Source organism: Rhyacophila brunnea, unplaced genomic scaffold, assembly GCF_057557595.1.
Source record: "Rhyacophila brunnea isolate RB1 unplaced genomic scaffold, BYU_Rbru_1.0 scaffold_21, whole genome shotgun sequence".
In the NCBI taxonomy this organism is placed as follows: domain Eukaryota; kingdom Metazoa; phylum Arthropoda; class Insecta; order Trichoptera; family Rhyacophilidae; genus Rhyacophila; species Rhyacophila brunnea.
This window is the reverse complement of record NW_028232871.1, coordinates 27,761,684-27,784,128: the sequence shown is the minus strand read 5'-3', so window position 1 is coordinate 27,784,128 and position 22,445 is coordinate 27,761,684.

The following is a 22,445-nucleotide window of genomic DNA, read 5'->3' as shown; positions in this document are numbered from 1 at the left end:
TCTATAGTATAATATCTATCAAAGTCACGTAAGAAAGTTCCATTTTATCATTAATTCCATTTATATAATATGCAACAATTTTAGAAATTCTCCAATTTGTATGTAAATTAGTGTAATAGATATATATTTTTGTCGCACCTTCATATTTTCTAGGTTTTCTTCATTATCTTTACCTATTATACGTAATTTAATTACAGTCGATAATTGTTTTGTCCACTCATGAAAAAATTAACAAAATTGGTCCTGATCGTTCATAAAGTTATGTGGAATGGACGTTAAGTATGTTTTCTCCGAATTGAAAATATAATATTATGGTAAATTCTGTTTGAATGTGTAATTGGTCGTAATATTGACATATAGTAAATACATATACTGGAAGATGAAACCTTCCTCTCAGATATTAATATCTACACTTGTAGTTATTATAATAATTTGTATATTCAATATTTCCTACTTCTTGTGAAAAGGGGGATAACTTTTAATAAAAAATACGCAACATTATTTACATACGCATTTTCAAAATAACTCTAATAATTCTTTTGTAACATTCAACTGATATTTATAGCGATTAAAGAGGAAAAGATAAAATCGGCACTTGAGTGGTATAGAATCAAAATTACATATTTCAAAAAACTTTAAATGTCTAAAGTTATACTTTTGCTTTTATCCAGCCCACTATAATATGTCAAACCTTTATTCCGTTTAATATTGGGTCAAGGTTGTAAACCCGAAAGTTTCTCCCCCTGCATTGTATAATATTATATTTCTCTTAGACTATTACGATTGGGACACACGCTAAACTCACATTTGTATTTTTTTGTAATTAATGAGACTTTTTAGTAGCATAAAAACATTGCGTCGTAACTAAAGTCCTTTAGTATTTTTCGCGATAAAATCTTTCAAAAAAAAAAAATGCCTCACAAAGTAGTAATGCATATTTTGTTGGCAACAAAGTTTTTATTTCGATTAGCAAGTTTTGATTTTTTTTTATCACGCAATTGAGAACAGCTTTTCTCTCAATATACATAACATAACAATATAATTAAAATTAAAAATAAATAATGTGAATTAATTATTAATTGATACTATAATGCTTGAAAATCACATGCTTGACGTATTTAATATTATAATTCTAATAGATTTAAGTTTTGTACTATACCATTTGAGTCGTCTTTTGCGACTTTCACCTTTCGGCATCTTCAAGCACTGTGTACACTCACCAAAAGGCAAATACACAATGACAATGAATAAAATTAACTCTAACTTATATAACAAATCATAAGTAATTTTAAACAATAAAAATACTACTTTCCAGAGGTGTAAAATCGTCCATTCTGGGAACAATGATCTATTATTAGGTTTTGGCGATTTATATACGCAGTGTAATATTATTGATAAGGTAAGGGGTTTTTTTTACAGACACTTCAACTATTCATGATTTATTATTTGTTTGTTATAAATATTTTTATTGTGATCCTTGACTTAATAGGTAGGTGATAAAGTTTTTACCTACTTTATTGTATTTATCGATGCATAAGAAAATATCGTCACCTTAGAGAGATTTTCTGTAATAATATAAACCACATTTTAATAGGATTTATTTTACTTCAATTCTGTTTGTTGTATATAGTATGATTTAAACATTTTTTTTTTGATAAAATATTATAACATATAAATATGTAAAATATAATACCCCATTGAATGTAAAACTGGAATAATTTCCACGATCAATTAGGCACAGAATTAATATAATTAAATATTAATATTATCGAAAGCAGCATAACGTTTGATGCTATTAGTTTCAAAGTCGGCTACTTCTTTATTTCACCATTTCGAAATAATCACAAAACACCTTCGAGTACATGATTTGCGGTTTAATACTATTTCACCAACAAAAAAATGGGAATTTCGTAGTTTATGAATAATATATTTTATATCATCATCAGCCGGGGTTAATCCACTGCTGGATGAAGGCCTTCCCAAGCTTCGTTCAACTCTCTCGGTCTTGTATCGTTCGCTGCTACGTATTTCTGCCGAACTTTACCAGTTCGTCAATCCAGCGGCTTTTAAGGTGACCCTGTGGCCATGTCCTGCCCCTTGGCTACCACTGGATGACGGCATTTGTCCAGCGGCCATCTTTTCGGCAAGCAATGTGCCCCGCCCATCTCCATTTCAGCTGTTTGGCAACGTCTATTACATCACATCTGCTTCCTAACCTCGTTTCTCTTACGGTCTTTTTGCGTGATGCCCAACATATACCTCTCCACGCCTCGCTGTGCAACTCTTAGCCTTTGGACATCTCTCGTGTTGAGGGTGCACGTCTCGCAACCATACGTGAGCACGGGTAGCACACATTGGTTAAACATCCTACGCTTAAGACTTAATGGTAGGTCACTCTTGAAGATACTATTCAGGCATCCAAAAGCACTCCATCCCAGCTTTGTTCTTTGAGCAATTTCATCGTGCATGCTTCCGTCTATGGGCACCTAGCTAGCAGACGTAGCTGCTGACTTGCTCGAGCTGAGTGCCATTAATACAGATATTTATATTATATCATAGAACCATATTCGAGAAACATTAAAAAATTGAGGTAACCGACTTTGTAACTTGTTTGGATAGTTAATATTTATTTAGCATATTCCATTCTAAGAAGATTATATCTATAGATTTTTTTATTTTTAGGAGAAGTGGATGTTAACTATAACATGTTCAATTCAATTCAATTCAATTCATTTATTTTTTTAACATATTGTGGACATTACAAATTATAAGTTTAAGACGTTCACAACATGACATTTAGAAACAAAGATATATAAATATAACAGTATTACATAAAAAAAGAGATATATCAGTAGATGAATTAGATAGGTACAAGGAAGTACACCGGATGAGCTAAGCAGACCCTATTTTAAGATTTTATAAAACAACATCCACCTAAACTCATTCTCACGTAGGTGGAATATATCAACACCCGAAGCAATTTCGTTGAACATAGTTATCACTCTCCCAATTGGCATTACCAGTGGCAGGTTGAGTCTGCACCTTGGGAGAATAAACAACTGGTGGTCTCTATTTCTAAGATAGTTATCAGGGACACACAGGTCAACACTACCCAGAATGGCAGAGTTCAACCTATTAGGTCTATAAATACTCTTTTTGCAATTACATATAGAAAAAAATACCAAAATACTATACAAGTCAAGACATTGTACTTGTAAATTAGTCAGTAAGAATGGGACAAAAATGATTTAGTAGTGACAACATATAGCTTAAATCGATTAGAATTTAATTTTATATATTTTTGGAAGCGTTTTAATTTGAGTATTCAGAACATGCTACATTTTTCAGCGTTTTTATTAGCTCGTATTCTTATTTGTCCGGTGGTTCTTTGTCCGGTTCAAATCTTGCAATCGATTTTTAACTAACTTCCGACAAGCTAGACATTTGAAACTTTTAGAATATAAGCAGAACACGATACCAATGCATTTTTAAATACTTTTAATCATCTTTAAGTAGAATTGAATTCATTTTCATTAATTCTGTTTTGTATGAAACGTTATTTCGACACCATTATTGGTTGCTAGGGGGTCTGGGGTCCTAGCAACTAAATTATTAATATATACGTGCGTTACTATGGAGATCAATATGACATGTCAAGTACAAATTTTTTTGATCGTTTAAGCTAGTCCAGTCATGTTTATATGGTTCAACAAAAAATTTAAAAACGTTGTATATAAAAGTTTTTTTTTATCTTGTAATTATTTTGAGATATTTTAAGTCTCTTTTTAATAATATTTTTTTTAAATATAAGAAAAATGCGATTAAAATAAATTATAATAATGTAAACGAAACAAAGATTGAACGGGAGTCGACAATTTTCTTTTGTGATCGTAATCATAGCCCATAATATTAACTTTGAAATCGGTTGAAGTTCAATTCGGATGGCCTATTCCGAGAAGAAGCCCCCCATTATTCGCTAATGGGACATTATAACCATTATCTATGCCATATCATTTTAAGTGACTCATAATTTATGGATCTATAGGAATAGTGTTAATGTTCCGCTCCCAGAAGTGGGGGTGCGTAATACCATTATGGAAGAAGACTGGTGAAATGAGATAATCTTAAAAGGGTATCCTGGGCCTTTACTATAAATTCTTAATCTTCGCGCCTTTGTGATAATCTGGAATATTTTTTTTCGGCAGTTTTAGTAAATTCAAGAAACGGACAGTAATGCGGAAAAATCTTTGAATATATTATTATTATCTTCGGGAGTACTTTTTTTACGAGCAGATTATCATCTTATTTAGCTCTTTGTAAATTTCATTCTTTTTACCAGAGCTGTCTTTATGTTTTGTCCACAATGCGTAAATATTATACATCATTTGAAGTCATATTTATAAAGTCAAATAAGTATACTCATTTGTCTACTACCGAAGGCCTACTGTATTAAGACCGCGGCACAAAACTGTGAACTACAATCGTAGTGCTATTTATGTACAAATACTATGGTAAGAAAATGATATTTTTTATAAAAGAATGTCATACTAACGGTAATACGAAATTAATATGAAAGAAAAATGCAACCAATAATCTTTATTTACTACAATATTATTACATAACTCATTTAGTGCAAAACACCACGACTGGCGCGTTTGAAGTACTTTGTCATTATATATAATTAACATGTTATTTAAATGTAGTAATTAAAAGGTACCTAAAAGGTCAGCAGTGTTTGTATTTTAAGCAAGATATAGAAGTATCATTGCAACTGAATATAAATAATATAGAGAATAGAGAGCCTTGATACCACCATTAAAGTGTGTTACTTTCTGATTGATAAATTGCGAATTGAAATCCAATGTATTATGAGTTTATAAGTCAATACGTTTTATAAAAATGATGTTTTAAATAGCTTAAGTCGTTTTAATGATATTATGTTATTTACCCTTATTTCATATTTGTAAGAAACGTAGTAAGTAATTTATTTTAATAATGGATTACTATCACAAAATATTATCAAAAGTAAAACTCAACAAATACCGAAATATACATTCTAATTTATTTTAGTTTTGTACTATTAATTCTACTTGCATAATTTCTTCCTCTTCAGGTACTATGTGCACTAAATACACACTGACAATGAATAATATTTCAATTTAATTATACATAGTTATAATGATTCACCGAAGTCAAGCGGCCTTTTATCCTCGGCATATTATGTACTACTCACATTATAGGTATACCCATTAACGAAGAGCGCAAAAAAATAGTTTATTAAATTATTAGCTAGTCTAAGTACATTATAAAAACTAAATAATGGAGTAATCCGCGACGTCAGTTAGTAATTCGGGAATTAATTGGTACCTACCTAAATTTAATTTACTAAAACTGATAGTCAACTTTATAACGCAAATCGATAAGCATTTCATGTAACAACTACTAGTTAAAATCGTCGTAATTAACTGATGACAGATAAAAAATGCCCTTAGCTTAATTGGAAAAGCATACTACCGCGAATCCAGCAGATACAGGTTCAAGTCACGTCGGGTGTCGTATTTTTTTTCTACAAAATGATTTTTCTAGTATTTATATGGATGGGATGTTTCCAAATTATTATTATTCAATAATAATAGAAGGTTACATTTTCAAATTTTGTGTCTTATTCGTTGAAAAAAAAAATTGTTTATTGAACAATAATTAGTAACTAATATTATAGATTATGTATATACATATACTATGTGTTAAAGGGGATTTAAGAAACATCTGGCATTTTAGGTACTGTAAAGCTAATAGCTATTATTATCTGCATATGGTTTATGTTACAAAACAGCTATCAGCATAATTAATCAAGTCTAAGAGATAGTTATTATAATGAAACAGATACAAAACATATAATTTTAAGTGCCCACTGGATATTAATATTATTAGAAGGGTAGGAACTTAAATTTAACTAACCTAAGATAATATCCTAACTTTGCAAGATAATCTAAGTAGTTTACCATTACATAAGTTAACGTAACCTGACCTAAGAAACTTAACCATATTACCTTAATGCAACTAGTGTTGCACAAAGTAAGATTATTTAGGTAGAAGACCTATACGGTAAATGAAATAGAACATTGTATGTAATTAATAGCTTTAACGTTTTCCTAAAAATAGTAAATCAAAAACCAAACTAAAATAATCGCTTTTCTCAGTTTGGCAGAGTTTCTAGAATATCATTGTTAATATTATAATAATTTTTTGATACTTGCATACCCAAAAATATATTATACCTAACAGAAATAATAAAATATGCTTAAATTATTTCTAATTTATTATAATATACATTGATGTTTTTATACATCGATATAAACAAACCGGTTATTAACTAGGACTCTTAATGATACCTTAATTTAAAATACAAAGACTGATAGTATTTCATATAAAAACTTCTAGTTAAATTTAAAGTAATTAAGTAGGATGCCCGTAGCTTAATTGGTCAAAGCACATTAGCGCGAATCCTGTGGTAACAGGTTCAAGTCACGTAGGCGTCGTATTTTTTTCAAGAAAACATTCTTTCTAGTCGGTATACATCTGTGGTGTTTTCAAATTATGTATATTTAATATAAACATATATTATGTATGCATATACACATACCTGTACACAAAAATACACATATACATACATGTTATATTGTATTTGAGTCTTAGTATCCTCCATCCTGTTCCTTCCAGTTCAGGACGCCCATGGTCCTTAAAACAAATCTGACAATTTCCTTAAATCCTGTATGAGATCGACCAGGTTTTTATTTACTTCTAGTTGAACGAATGTCAGTTTATTTGTCATGTATGACTAGTCCAACCAGTGTACGTGGTCCAGCCATCTTAGGTGGCTCAATTTGATGAATTCAATATGTGGGCTTTAGTATTAAGCTCGTAATTTTATCTTATCTCCACCCCAACTGTGTGTCATTTTTGTGTCCGAAGATACCACGCAGCACACTCTATTCAAATGAGCCTAACACTATTTCCAATAGATCTAGGTATATTGTGTATGTGTATAATTTAATTCGACTGAATCACATATGTATATAATCTGATATTATTTTATTATTATGTATGTATTTAAGAAGTCTTAATTATTGATTTAAGTGTTTATCTAAATACACTTCAACATCAATATATTATTATTATAGTCAAAGTATGTGATTAAAATTCTAGCAGGTTTTTCAAAATTATCTATTTGTCTATATTTGGTTTTCTATAGCATAATAATATTTTATAATAAATCATAAAAACTACCAGAAATATTATACATTTGCCAATATTATAGCACGTACGAATTTTTAGTTTTACCGTACTAAAATGCTTTTATCTCTCATTTTTTTACAAAAATAAAAAATACACAATTTATATGACTTTTCATATTATGTACTACCAAAGTGTAGGTATAAAAAAATGCACTTGTTTTATCAAGTCAAAACGAATATACGAGTACTTCAACAATATAAACAAACCAGAGTCAGTCCAGGCTTTGTTTTGCCCTCGTAACTGTGTTATTATTCACTCTACCGTACCGACAAACGTCGGTCAGGCCTCGAATCTACGCAAGCGAAAATATCACAATATTTGTTTGAAATGCGTCAAAACATTTCAGACTATGAGCCTCGGGGCACAAAATGAAATCATTGCATTTAAAAGTACATCAATACACTTTAGGGATAGGCAATTTGTAACAAAAGCCTAATGCCTAGAACCTACAGACCAAAATAACAAAATTAACATTGTATGAAAACTATTTATAAGCATACAAATTTTGAAAACACTTCTGAGAAAATTTATTATAACCAATAGAAAAAATCTTTTTGAAAAAAGTAAGACACTTCGCAGGAATCGAACTTGCATCTCTTGGGTTTCGCGCCCACGCACATAGACTATTATGCTAAATGTACCATACTTAATGACGACAAATTTTTAACTAATGGCTCTTATAGTACTCTCTAAAGCGTTTTTTTTAAATTGAGCTACTATTGGCTATCGGCTTTAGTATTTTAAATTAAAGTAGGTATTACTTTAATTACTAACCGATATCACGGATCACTCCAAGGTACTTTAGTGTTGTAGCGTCCTTGAACTTGCTAATAATTTTTAATAATTTGTCTGGTCAATAACTATAATATTACATTCTTAAATCTTGTGAATTATTCTTTGAATACAAAAAATGATTAATTATTTATAAGCATTTGTAGGTATTCCACTTTCGGACTTATTCGTCATGATGGAGGAGGCGAGAGTTTATTTACTGTTTCAATAATTACAAGGGTACAATCGATACAATTTAATAAATATAATGGTGCGATGTGTTTTTAACGGGAACTTCGATTGACATATCCAATCAATTATGATCCGCTATTTATAAACCGGCGCACTATGGAATAATATATTGAAATTATTATGCAATAAATTACTAATCTGCTATCACAATATATTACAAAATCATATTATATTATATACTGAATAATTCTACGTAAAAATGAATATTTAATAAATAATATTATATTTGAGATCTGGGTCACAGGAATCCGATGACAGCCACACATTTAAAATATTCGAATATAAATGTCCAAGCTATTTTTATAATTCAATAGGTGATAGTAAATAATCTTTAAATCTCGTCTAGGCAAAAGATTTTTGAGCTCTGGTGGGTTTAGAAAAAAATATCAAAGTCAATGGAGTCCTTGTCAATAGTTTGCGGTAAACGGACAATGCAGTGCTCATTGCAGACAGTGAGAAAGGTTTGCAAATACTCATTAATCGGATAACAAAAGCCTACAACGAACACAGCCTAAACATGAATACTAAAAGACCAAAATAAATGAGTATCAGCATACCTCCTATAATAGTTAACATGCAAATGGAGTGCCCTTGGAAAGAGCACATTCCATTCTATATAGGGTTGGCTTTGGTTGATAACTGGAACTATACCATTGCACTAAAATACATCATAAACACACATAGTTTTAGTAACTTCAGATTTATTTTATAAATAGCTTCAGAACGTGAACCTCCTTTAAGTACAAATATAAAATGGTTTAAAATATTTTTTAGAAGATAATATCTGAGTTATTTATGTTGACAGCTGTTTCATGCTACAAATTCATCTGCAAAATAGTCGGTCATAACCTTAGACTAGTCAAAACTAATATTATTGAAGATTTGGACAACCATTTTTCCAACAACTTAGGACGGTAGTAATAGAGCAAGAGAATTTATAATTTTTAATATTAATCAATATTAATATCGCCGTATATAGTCCTTATATTTTATATTTTTTTAATTATTTTTATTTATTGTATATTATCATTGTGTATTAAAACAGTTTAAGAAGAGGTTCTCTAATACCAATCGTAGCTCAGATATCGAATATATTTATATATATATAGATATCCAACAACAAAACTTTGTTTCCAAAACAATTCAATTTAAAAAAAATGTAAATAATACTAATTATCTGCAATATTGTACATTCTACATATTAGCTTTGAGGTACAGATGTATTTAAAGAATTATTTCTTTATAAGTTTTATTAAAAATAAATTTTTAATCATACCAACATCTTTTAAAAATAAAATACTTTAAAAATATTAAGTAAAGGTTTTTAATGTATTTTCTTCAACTTTACTAATAATGAAATTCGCCAACTAATAATTAACCGTAATCACTAATTTTACTTTTTAAATCTACCAAAACAATTTCCTTACTATAATGAAAACTTGATAAAATTAAAATCGCTTTTCCCGAAAATACCGTAGATCAATTTGATTAAATCGTAAGTTTTCAGTGCGCCATAACACTTAAACTTAGGTTTAATCAATTTTCAATTAAAACTAAGCCACACAACTTAATTATTAACTTAATCCAATAATTGTTTCAGTAATCGCATTGGATACGAAAGGGTTTGGGTAGTCTATTACTTATATACTTTGGGTATCATGGATTAAAACTATTAATATACCTCGTCAAATTTGGTACATAACTGTTTTGAATATAATATAACAGTTTCATGACAATGACACTTAATCACCAAAGGTGGTTGACTTCGTAGAGTGGATATTTTGAAAGAAGTAGATGGTTGTGGGTTAGATCGCGCAATTGGGTAAGAAATACATAATATTTTCAAGGTTTTTGAGTGAATGCCTAGCAACTATTCCAATAGTATGTTGATATCAACTCCACTTGGACATAGATTATATTATTATGTTTATGAATAAAAATGTTAATTATCTAGTACTTATTTAATTTATTTATTCAGATGAAAACTTATACGGTTTTGAAGCAAGCCTATACACGATTACTTCCAAACGTTTGACCGCCGTGTCAAGGATAACTTCATCATCTCGGTAGTTCAAATCACAAAGTACTTATTTGCATACGTCGGTTGCGTTACCATGAAGTTGGTATATATCACTGTAAAAAATGGTGCAATTATACAGCCTTGTTTACCTTCTGACATCATTTTGAAGAGTTGAACAGATATTCCAGCTAGTCTGACGCGGTATTCGGTTCAATTTTGAGCTTAACAAATAGATTTCTTTACCGAATTTTAGATCGCGTTACAAACACTCTTTTTCGTGAGTGGATACGTCATATCTCGATGATTTAAGAGATCACAAAGATACACTCACTGATACAACCTGAAGCATGCCATAATTATGGCTGAACCTCACTCACCCATGTATTAGTGCTACAAAAATGATCTACGTGATACAGGTCTCGCATAGCGTGAGGCGCAAGTCGTGGCCGTGGGTCGTGGACCAATGGAAATGGCCCGACCTTGTGGTTTCCCTATGATTTAAATGCAAAGTATATTATTTTTTATTGTATTAGAAGTAATATTTTGTAGAATAATAAATAACTAAAGATCTGTAACATTTACCCTTATTACAATTAGTATAGTTAATTTTTACACATTCCAAAATATTTTTGGTAAATATATATAAACGCGTTAGCAGGATATCATGTCAATGACAGCGTAAATTTGTTATAAAGATACTACTTAATACAATGTAAGGAGAATTCATGTTTAAACCCAACCTTCTATCTCATCTGTTTATAAAAGAATTTTAACTGAATTTGTAAACCTTGGCAGACCCAAATATCTTTTGGCTGAATACGCCAATTGAATGTTAAAACCAATCAAAAAATGACAAATTAAAGATAAAATCGACGGTCCCAGGAAAAACCATGATAAGTCTAAAATCATAAATGTTCAGGAGAGCGAAAAAACTAAAATATTTACGCTATTAAATTCATCATATAAAATGAGTAAGTTTTTTCTTATCTTATTTAAGTAAATCAGATAGACCATTTTATGGTCTATATTCCTATCAAAATTTAATGGTGATTAATTAATTAACAGCTGAGATAATGTCCAAAAATCGTTTTTATTTGGAATAATATTACGCACTTTATATTTCGACTCGATTCAACATGCTTTTGCGCGGACGAAATAAATTACTGACTCCGCATAACACATTCATATTCTGAGATAGAAACCTTATTTTACGTCGCATTTTTCTTACTCTATACGATTTTATGAATTACAACTATAGTTATAACGCTCTTTTACGGAAAAATTGACATTGCGCAATATTTAACTCGAAATAGTACAGCGTGTCTATAAAATATTACCAAGGGATATAGGGACATATTGATATATATATATTTTTATACGGAGTTTTTATTTTTATATTTTATATATATAAATAATCAGAATATGTACATTAAGAAATAATAAACATTCAGGAAAAATGTTTATAATGGAATAATAAAGAAGTTATGAGGAAATTAGTACATAACACTACTTACTACACGATCAATAAAATATCTATTTTTTATACCTACTTCGTAACAAATTTGTCATTAAAAAAAAGAAAAAAAACAATATAATGTTAATAGTCATGTATATCAGTAGAACAATTTTAATTTAATTAATATTCAGTACAATTATCGAAACCAGAGAGATAATATATTTCATTAAATAAATCATTGTAAGTTCGTTAATACTCGTAGTTTACATAAAGGATATACTGAGTGAATTAAATTAGTAATTATCACTTTAAAACACACATAATTATTATTGTTCAATATAAAAATACAAAAATATTAAATAACTAGTGGAATATAATATTATACATAACAATTTGGCACAAATGTACCTACCAAAGCATCGAAATGTTGGAAAAAATATATTTAAGTAGGTTTATTAGTTTCAAAAATTTTAATACTAATAAACCTAAGGAAAGTGTTATTTATAACCTAATAATTATTATTTAAAGACAGCTGAATTCACTTTCGTTATCAAATGAGATAGCATTATTTAAATGTTCATCAGCAGAAGTTAAATTCATATAAAATTTATACTAGGCTTGTATAACATACGCATTCTATAATCACGATTAGGTAATTACCTATCTAAAATAACATTGATACAACATTATGTAGTTCTTATGTAACAAGAGTGATAACCTTTTCAGTACCTACCTTATATTCTCTTTTTTCAATTCAATTTTTGCAAGATGATAATATCATTAAGATATTATCTTTCTGTAGGTAATTGATCTTGTAAAATTGTAATTATAAGCTTATAAATACTGATCCAGTGATCATATTAACTATCGTTGTGTTTTTCTAATGTTTATTGTTGATATGAGTTTAATTACAGATTAGTAAACATAGATGGATTATATTTAATTGTCAACATAAATCATGAAACATCAGTATAAGTACGTCTTAACTGAACTCAGTTATGTATATAATACGAGGTGTCATGATTGCATTAATATAATTGGAAAGTTAAAATAAGTATGTACCTCTGCAACATTGTAATATTTAGTTTAAAATTTAAATAATCGTGGTACGAGTCTGCATTTTTCTAAACGGTTGGCTTTCAAGTAGTATTTTCTTTAAATGATACATTATGTTATCTAATCCAATCGATTATGTAGAGTTTTTTTATTTATCAACAAAACATCGTTTAATATCCGTTGTCATTCATATCACTTTATTTAACTTATTTTGATCGATCTAAAAATTGTATAACTCCGACCGATTTAACTTAGATAAAATAATAATCACTATTTTTGCTAGTTTTCATATTTTAAAACAATCATATTCAATAAATTACTAAATAATTTACTAGATTTAAAACCAATTGATATTTTGTTCAATAGTATAGGTACCTACCAGATACCAAATTTTAATCTCATCTTATATACATTACTTACCTAGATTCTAGACAACAATAAATGCTTCATAAACTGACTATTTTCATACACGGTTTTCGGTAAAATTCTATTGAAAATAATAGATAAAATAAGTTTTCAAAAAACCCGGCTAATCTCCCTTTTAGGTGACCGATGCAATAATAATTTATAATCCACAGAGCTCGTTTTCGAAAAATATTCAATGTACAAAGTTATAATAATATATACCCTTTTATATTATTGCAAAAATACTATTAACACGTAGGACGTATTTTTTTTATTTTTAGCTGAACTCATAATATTATTATTACAATGAGCTTAAGTCGGTCCCAATCAACTAGTAAGCCTTTCGGAAATTCTCACCATTTCAAAGTGTAGGTAATAAAAATGATTTTTTTCACTTTCTTAGGTCATAAATATTATTCCGTAATTAGTAAGAATTTAGCTAAAAGAATAGTAAAATAAACTCTCTTGTATTTGCTAGCTAGGTAAGTCCTTCCTTTTAAATAATAAAATATTTTGTAATTTTAACATGAAAATACTGCCTAGTTGTTATTATCGATGTACAAGACTAATTTAATCAAAATGTGTCATACTGTACCGAAAATAAAATAATGTTTTGAAGTTAAAACATAATATTATAGGTATAAGCATCCGCCTATAACATCGTGGGTTCCGAGTTCGAATCATGGATCTGAAAAATAGATACAAATTGTTTTTCAATTTGTGCTCGGAGTCCTAATAGGTTGAGCAAGTGGCTGACATCCATTTCTCGTAAAAACAAAACCTGTTCTCCAATCTGTGGGGGGCCTCATTAGGATCGGCATGATTGGATATTTTAGGTGGGTACATTTTTAATTGCAAAACAATTTGTTTTCTAGTGATAGGTAATAATATTTAATTAAAATATGTCGTTTTTTGCTGGGTATTTATTTAAATTAAGTTTATTTATAATTACATACTTTTTTTACTCATCTAAATAATTGAAACAGTGAATTATTATAATGATATATCCATATCGTTTTCTATTGGATATTTGTTTAATATCAAATAATATAACAATTTCAAACTTAAACATTACCTACAACATTGTTTTTTGGATGTCTAAGTAGAAGAGTAATTAACCGAAAATAGTCGAAGAAAGCTTGTGGAGGTCTTTATTTTGCGGTGGATTGAAATTGGCTGATGAATCAAAATTAATATTTAAACATTATTACTGTGTCCTAGTATAGTATAAGTACCTACCTATATTAGTACAAAATAATTCTTTTCTATTTTGTTTGTTTCATATTCAATAATATAATATTTTGATAATAAAACACTAGTACTAGTGACTAATGAGTAGCTTTTTAACTAAAACTGCATTTACTTACTGCAAATTCCAATATTTTCCGAAGATAAACCAATATATTTTTTGAAACTAATGTGATACGTCAATATAAGCCATGCCGTATATTAGGATCTCCGTTAAAGACTGTTATAGCAAGTATAACAACCCTCTTACTCGTAAAATAAAACGCAGTACACTTTTTTTATTGATATATGACTATACTCCTCGGATATTATTTATGTGAACACAAATTTGGTCGATGCGATATGTAGATATAGAGCACCATTGTCGAAAACCTAACTTTGTCAATTTTTATGCTAGAGACCTGAAATTTTTACAGGACATGCACAAAAAATATGATATTATAAAAAGCTAATAAAACTTAAAACGCTATTTTCAGACTTATCATGGTTTTTCCTGGGGCCGTCGAAATATACTTTACATCACTGAAAGTGTCTACGTCTTTAGATATTACATAGTTTGTTTCGCCACCCCTTGCTAAAACTGACACAATAACCCTGAAACGAAGATACAGTTTTGATCCAGAATATGTCATGACTAAAAATAAATAAAAGCCCGAATAACCGCTGCAAATAAATCGTACTTCTCATTGCTGCCCATATTCAAATCTAGAAATGTCCACAGAAAAACTAAGACGCGGCTCTATAAAACGGTCATGGACGCTAAATGTGAAAGCAGCTGAAATGGTGGATTGCTTTGAGAGAAAGATCTTTAGGCGGATATACGGACCCATGAATGATGGTGGGGAGTGGAGAATTAGGTACAACACGGAACTATACCGCTTATAACAAGATTCAAAACTCTCCAACTTCATAAAACTCCAGAGGCTAAATCGGCATACACGGATACCGAAAAAGATCCTCGAAGAAAACCCAGGAGGGAAAAGGCCAGTGGGAAAGCCACGCACACGATGGGGTGATAATGTTACAAAAGATGCCAACCAGATACTAAAAATCAGGAACTGGAAAAGACGTGCGGAGGACCATTCCGGCTGGAGGACAGCGGTGGAGGAGGCCAGGGCTCGACTTGAGCTGTAGCGCCATCGAAGAAGAAGAAGCAGAATATGTCATGACTACAATAATTATTGTAGTTTATGCAAATCAACGAAAATGATTGAAATGATTTAACATACTGGTCGTATGTTATGCTAATATTGTCAAAAATTATTTTTGTAACAGATTTTTGTTTTTACGAAAAATAGATGTTATCCACTTGCTCACCATATTAGATCCACCATACACTCATACACAAATTGAAAAACAATATGACGTGTACTTGACAGACCCAGGATTCGAACCTGGGACCCATAACGCTATAGGATGACGAAAATCGAATGGAAATTGTCAGGTATATAATATACAATATATTATACACATACGATGGCCACGCGGCTTAACCGTCGGCCTATAGAGTCGTGGATAACATGTGTGTAAAATTCCCACCTCCGCTCCCGTTATGTATATGTAGCCACGTCATACGCGGCCGGCTAACATAACCCTTACGTGTGCCAGATCAATAAATTTAAGCCCTCATTTTGTCCCAAGCAGAGCCACACGGGACTGGTGATGCAACCTTGCACCGAAGTGCGAATGCATGATGTTAATTTATATGGCAACTATCAGAGTGACTTTAGTTTGAAGAGTTGCAAGGGGAGTCGAGAATGTACCGCCCCCCGTACGCTCTGGCAAACTTAGTAAAGGCCGCAAAATTGGCCTCGGTTGCCACCAGGTCCGCGTGTCCTATTGGGCCCGAATAGGGTCGGACCCGGGCAAACAACTCCGCTAGTTCGGGGCCCATAAGTGAACAGTCTTAAAGGACGTGCTCTGCGTCTTGCTGGTCGTGTCCACATGAGCAACCCGACTCATGTCCTGCTAAACCAAGCCCCTGCAGTTCGGCCGCAAAGTTTCCATGGCCAGTCATAACTTGACTCGTCCAGTGGGTCGGCACCAGTCTCCTCGTCATGTGTCTCACCGAGACATCTGGAAAGTATAGAAAAGTCTCCCTCCTCACGCCCTCCACTCTCGATGGCGGTGTCAGAGAAACACCGGCGAGAGTTGTATTGATCTTCCTCATAAGGAGAGTGATTGATCCTCTAATTTTAACGTGCAAGTCGAAGGGAAAGACCCCCGCAAGGACCGCCAGGGCATCCGAAGATGTGGTCCTATAGGCTTTAGTAAGGCCAATCAGAGCAGCCCTCTGTCCGCTAAGCAGAGCCTTCTTCACAATTGTCAGCAAGGCTTTGGTGTGCCACACGCTGGAGGCATAGCCAGCGCTGCCCATGAATATAGCCTCGTAGGCGATTCTCAGGGCCCGAGGTTTTAGGCCCCAATTGTTGCCCGCCAGGCGAGCAACCTTCTGATAGGCTGAGTTGGCCTTAGCCACAATTACTTTAGCATGCTTCAAAAAGGTCTGCTTCTCGTCCAGAACGACCCCCAAGTAGGTCACCTCTCGAGAAAACCTTATAGCAGAGTCGCCGAAGCGCACGGCGGGTGATCGCTTATTTATGTTTATCCTTGAGCTGCCCTTTAGGAGGATAGCTTTCGTTTTGCCAGGTGCAAATACAAGCTTATTAAGCTTACCCCAGTTAAGGATTCTCGATAATGCGTCCTTAGCTACGCGCTCGAGTGTCGGACGGCTTGACAAGCCAACTAGTAAAAGAAGGTCATCAGCGTACGTGACGAGCGCGCAGCCCGGTGGCAGAGGTAACGTCAAAACATCGTCAAAAAGTATATTCTATAGCAAGGGGCCAAGCACGGAACACTGTGGACACCCCATGGTGGTTTCCCTGTAAATCAATTCAGTGCTAGAGTCGTATATAACTTCCCTTTTATTAAAATAGCTTTGCACTAGGGCAAAGAGGTCCCCCTGGATCTGTCGGAGCCGAAGCTTAGATAGAATTAATGGCCACCATGCGGTGTCGAAGGCAACGGCTGTGTCCAAAAAGAAGCCTGCCACAATGACTCCTTCTGAGTCCTCAACAAATTTCTGTGCAAATCTGATAGCGTCCTCAGTAGACTTGCCGGGTCTGAAGCCAAATTGCCTCTCAGAGATAGGGTAGATTCTCTCAAGGTAGTCCTCCAGTCTTCTGCTGATTAACCGCTCCAATATCTTACCCAGCACTGGCAGAAGAGTGATTTGACGGTACGCTTTTGGGTCATGCGGTGGTCGTGTGCTCATCTTAGGTATAATCCTAAGGAGACCCTTCTTCCAACAGTCCGAGAAGATGCCCCTGCTCATGCAGTCAGCATACAGCCCGACTATCTCATGAGGTGCTCGAAGCCACGCCCTTCTGGCATTCACATTGCTGATCCCATCAGGTCCGGGGGCTTTGCCCGCCCTGAGGCCATCAAAAATTAATCCCACCTCCGACTGGGTAAGCTCAAGAGAATGGTGAGTCTCCAACGGCAAGATTGCAGATAGTCTTAGTTGACAGGTTCTGTCATCTTCATGTGCCGTAGGTATGTCCTGTGGAATTAGAGCTTCCAGCAGTATGGATGCAGACTCTGCGCTGTCCATCGCAAAGGTGCCATCGGGGCGCCGCATAGCCGCCATGACTTTACAAGGCCTTGAGCCCAGCTTTATCACGCGGAAAGGCGGTCCCCACGGATCATAGCCCCCCATTTCAGAGACAAAATCCCGCCAGTGCTTTTTCTTGGTTTTATTTAACTCTTTTTTGAATTTTGCCCTTGCGGATTTATAAGCAATCTCCGTAGGTTCGTCATTTCTGAGTAAGTCGTTCTGAGATCTTCTAGCTCTTTGCAATTTTATTTGGGCAAGTCTCATGGTCCTTCTCAAAGACGTCAATTTTGGTATCCACCATGGCGCAAGGTTGGGTGAGAGTCGTGGATACTAGGTTCAAATCCTGGGTCTGGCAAGTATACATATTGTTTTTTTTAATTTGTTTATGAGTCAGAATATGGACCTAATAGATTGAGCAAGTAGCTGATATCCATTTCTTGTAAAAACAAAATATGTTAATATGAACCTCCACTCTGTGGAGACCCAAATGACTTTTTAAGGAGCGGAAATGGTCGAAATAAAATTGTCAACCATTTATGGCCCAAAAAATAAACATTTAATAAACATCCAGCTTCCAGGCCACCAGTTATCAACCACTATTTTGGTTGAATACAACATAAATTATAATCTCAGTTATATGTACGAAAAATAAATATTAGTTTTTTTAAATGCATATTATAATATCTGCAATCAATCAATATGTTTTTTTGGTTGATACTGCCTTATATGAGTGAAAGGCAATCTAATGCAAATAGATTTTTTTTATTTATGTTTTCTGAGAATTTTCAATATTTCACTTTCAAAGCAGCACTTGGTCATAATCATCATTCACATAAAGTTAGACATATTTTTCTGTATTCATGTTTATTCTGACCAAACGGCAGACAGTTGATAAATGATATGATACCGAAATGAAAGTTTTCTTTTTTTTCGCCGAAAGTGTTTTTATTGGCAACATCTAGGGGAAACCTGGGCGGAACGGGGTACTACGATGGGATGTCGGGTTTAACTGTCTTTACTTCATTTTTAATAATTCAACCATTTTTTTTAACTAAAGAATGTAACATTATTGTGGAACAAAATATAATAATTCGAAAATACATAAGAAAGACAACGATTTTGAAATATTAGCCAAAATTCGATGATTAATGCAGATTCTAGTACCACCTGGTAACTATTTTTCCAAGATTTTTCTAATAAGTGTATTTCTTAAGTATTCTTGAACTATTTATACTTGAACACTAATTCCCTAGTGCATATTACGTATATACAATAATATTCCATTTCCAGGGTTGACAGTAACATGATTTGAGTTTCATTTTTACTTCTAATTCATTTTATTTTGTTAACTATCAATTCATGGTGGAACTGCATTGTATTGTTGTTTTTATTTAATAAACCGCAATTTAGTGAGTTGAAAATGTCCCACTGAGGCGGACGAAACCGGTCCTAATATATTAATTAAAGTGGAATAAGTACTATAAAAAAATTGCGTTTTATTAAATAAAAACAACAATACTTCTAATTCATATTATTTATATGTCAATGAATAATTTGGGATGCATCCATAGCACCTATAAACAGCAAGCTGCTGGTGGCTATGTATTAAATGTGCTTCTACATGTACGCTAGTGATAGAGGTGAACCTATTTTATAAATAATATAATTTTGAAAAACCTCAGAAACATACATATCAGAAAAATTCTAAAAAAAGAAAGTTGAACTGAGTGGGAGTCGACATCACGTTTTTCACTTTTCGGGTGAGTGTTTTGGACTTTAAGCTATCGATCCGTCTATGATTCATGCGAATTATTTCTTATGTACACAATTATTAAACTAATTTACTTCAAATTCTGCCATTCCCGCAATTTTTCTAGGGTGTATGTTTTCGAGTTTTATCGAAATTATTATGTTATGTCTATACTTTCCATACTATATTTCTTAAATCTTTGTGTATATAAATAATAATAATGAAGTAAAAAATAAATAAGAACCTAACCTAAATGTAAATCCTCTAAATCTTGCAAATTATAAAAAATCACGTTTTGAATATGGGTTCCCTGGTGTGTTTTATATACGTCAGTATATTTTTGATTTACGAAATTAATAGTTTAAATTAATAAATATTCTTTCTATTTTTCCAAATTAGCACAAAACACTGGCTACCTTATTCCAGCTCGGTCTCCCCTACACGCATAACTCGAGATTCTTTCAAGGGCGACTTTTGAGAGAAAACATAATATTTTCTTACGGCCTTGATTTGCATCGTATAGACTTGTTTTTTTCGGACCAAATATTCCTCTACCTATAATTTGATTGATGAAATTTAGCTTTTTGCAAGTAATGAATTACAGTTTGCCTTTTGGGCGAGAAAAATGAACGTCTATTCATCATTGTTTCACTGGGTTTTCTGACACATATAAAATGCACATAACAAAGCAGTTAACAACATATTATGTTATTAATACATCGTTAATTTAAGTGTTTTAAAACTATCTCTGAATATTTAATTAATCTCTCAAAATTTGAATTATAACGTACTTACACTTACTAATAATAACATTTATTTTTATTGAATGAATAATTCACAAGATTTGAGAATGTATTTTTTTTTTATATAGAACATGCATAATTTGAAAATACTTCACATATTATTGTAATACCTACAATGTGCTATAATATATCTGTAGTGCAAATTACGTATTATTATTAGTATATTTAATATAGCTTTTGAATATTATAACGAAAGAGAAATTCGCAATTCAACAATTAGCGTTGTCATACTAACTTTATACAAAATTTTATTTATTAATAATTATGATTCGCAATGACTTTCAGACGAAGCGTTTTACAGAAAATTCTAAGAAATTTTTAATCCGACAATGATTATTTCAATATTTTGACATAATGACGTGGAATTATTCTCTCTTGGCCAAAGACTTAAATGCTGGAATGAAGCAATTAAAATTGAATTAATGCTTAGTGCCTTCTTTAAAATTTCAATATTGAGGTCTGAGCAGGTCATAAATTGAACCAGCCTTGACGGGGGCTGCTTTCGGAAGAATGTTTTCTGAAATGAAAAGAGGCTTTCAAATTTGGCGCCAGTAATTGCTCTGATTTAAAAATTCCAACCATCAAATGATAGGAATCTTTATAGCACAAATTTAGTCTGACATTTTACAGTTGCTGGATAGAAAATGGAACGATTATAATTATAATATTCCTGATAGTAACGTCTGTAAAATTGAGTTTATTAAAATTTATTTTACTTGCAATCAAGATAAGTGCCTACCTTCACATACCACACGTTTCACCTAAATAGTTACATATTATTTTTATCATCATGAATGTCTTAATATTCCAACCTAAATCTGGCTATATCATAAGATAGTACTTATACTCAAGAAAAGGGACATCGGTCAAGATTTTTTTTGACGTAGCACTTTTGTTGTTATTAGTATTACAGTATTTGTTTAATAATTAATAAAACATATTGCCTAGAACGCATTTGATGCATGTTGAAGTCCCGCTTGGTAAGCACAAATTTGATATTTTTTCTAATAATATGTATATTTCCGAGGTTTTATAAAAAATATTATACGAATAGCTTGTTGTTACTTATAAGTATGTCAATATATTATATAAAAATACAATATCGTCATTGACTTGTTAAAACAAACAAAACTGAAATTTTACTTCTGATAGAATAAAAATTACATTTTTTTAATATCATGTGATTTCTAAAATTTAAGTCTAAATAAATTCGTATTGTGGTTTTATGTTACTATTTCCATGTTGAGATAAATTTTAATATTCATTGGATTTATTTATTTTCCAATGGCGACAATTGAGTTTTTAAGTCATAAATTCAATGTTTGACGCGGATAAATTTCTGCCAGAAAATCTACGACTGAGCAAGATATCATTATCGCCCTTCTGATGAATCTGTCACACGATTTGACAAACGTCTCGCGGAGTATTATTTTAGTTGTAAATAGTCCCGGCATGGGCAATTATTTATTTTCTATGACAGCCATCGAATTTCAAAATTTAAAAAATAAATAATCTACTACAAATACTTTGTTAAATATTATAAAGTTGGGATAGGTATAAAAATTTGACAATTGCCGCTTTTATTTCATTGATAATTTGACGAAACATTTGTATGCTTTATTTGCGCTGTATTAATTATAAAATACCCTCTAAAAATTGTAAACATAATATTATATCATATCTTTAGAAAGCATAATAGATTCGTTTATTCATATTTATGAAAACAATAAATTGTCTTCAAAACTTGCAAATGAAGCGCCTAGTTTTAAAAG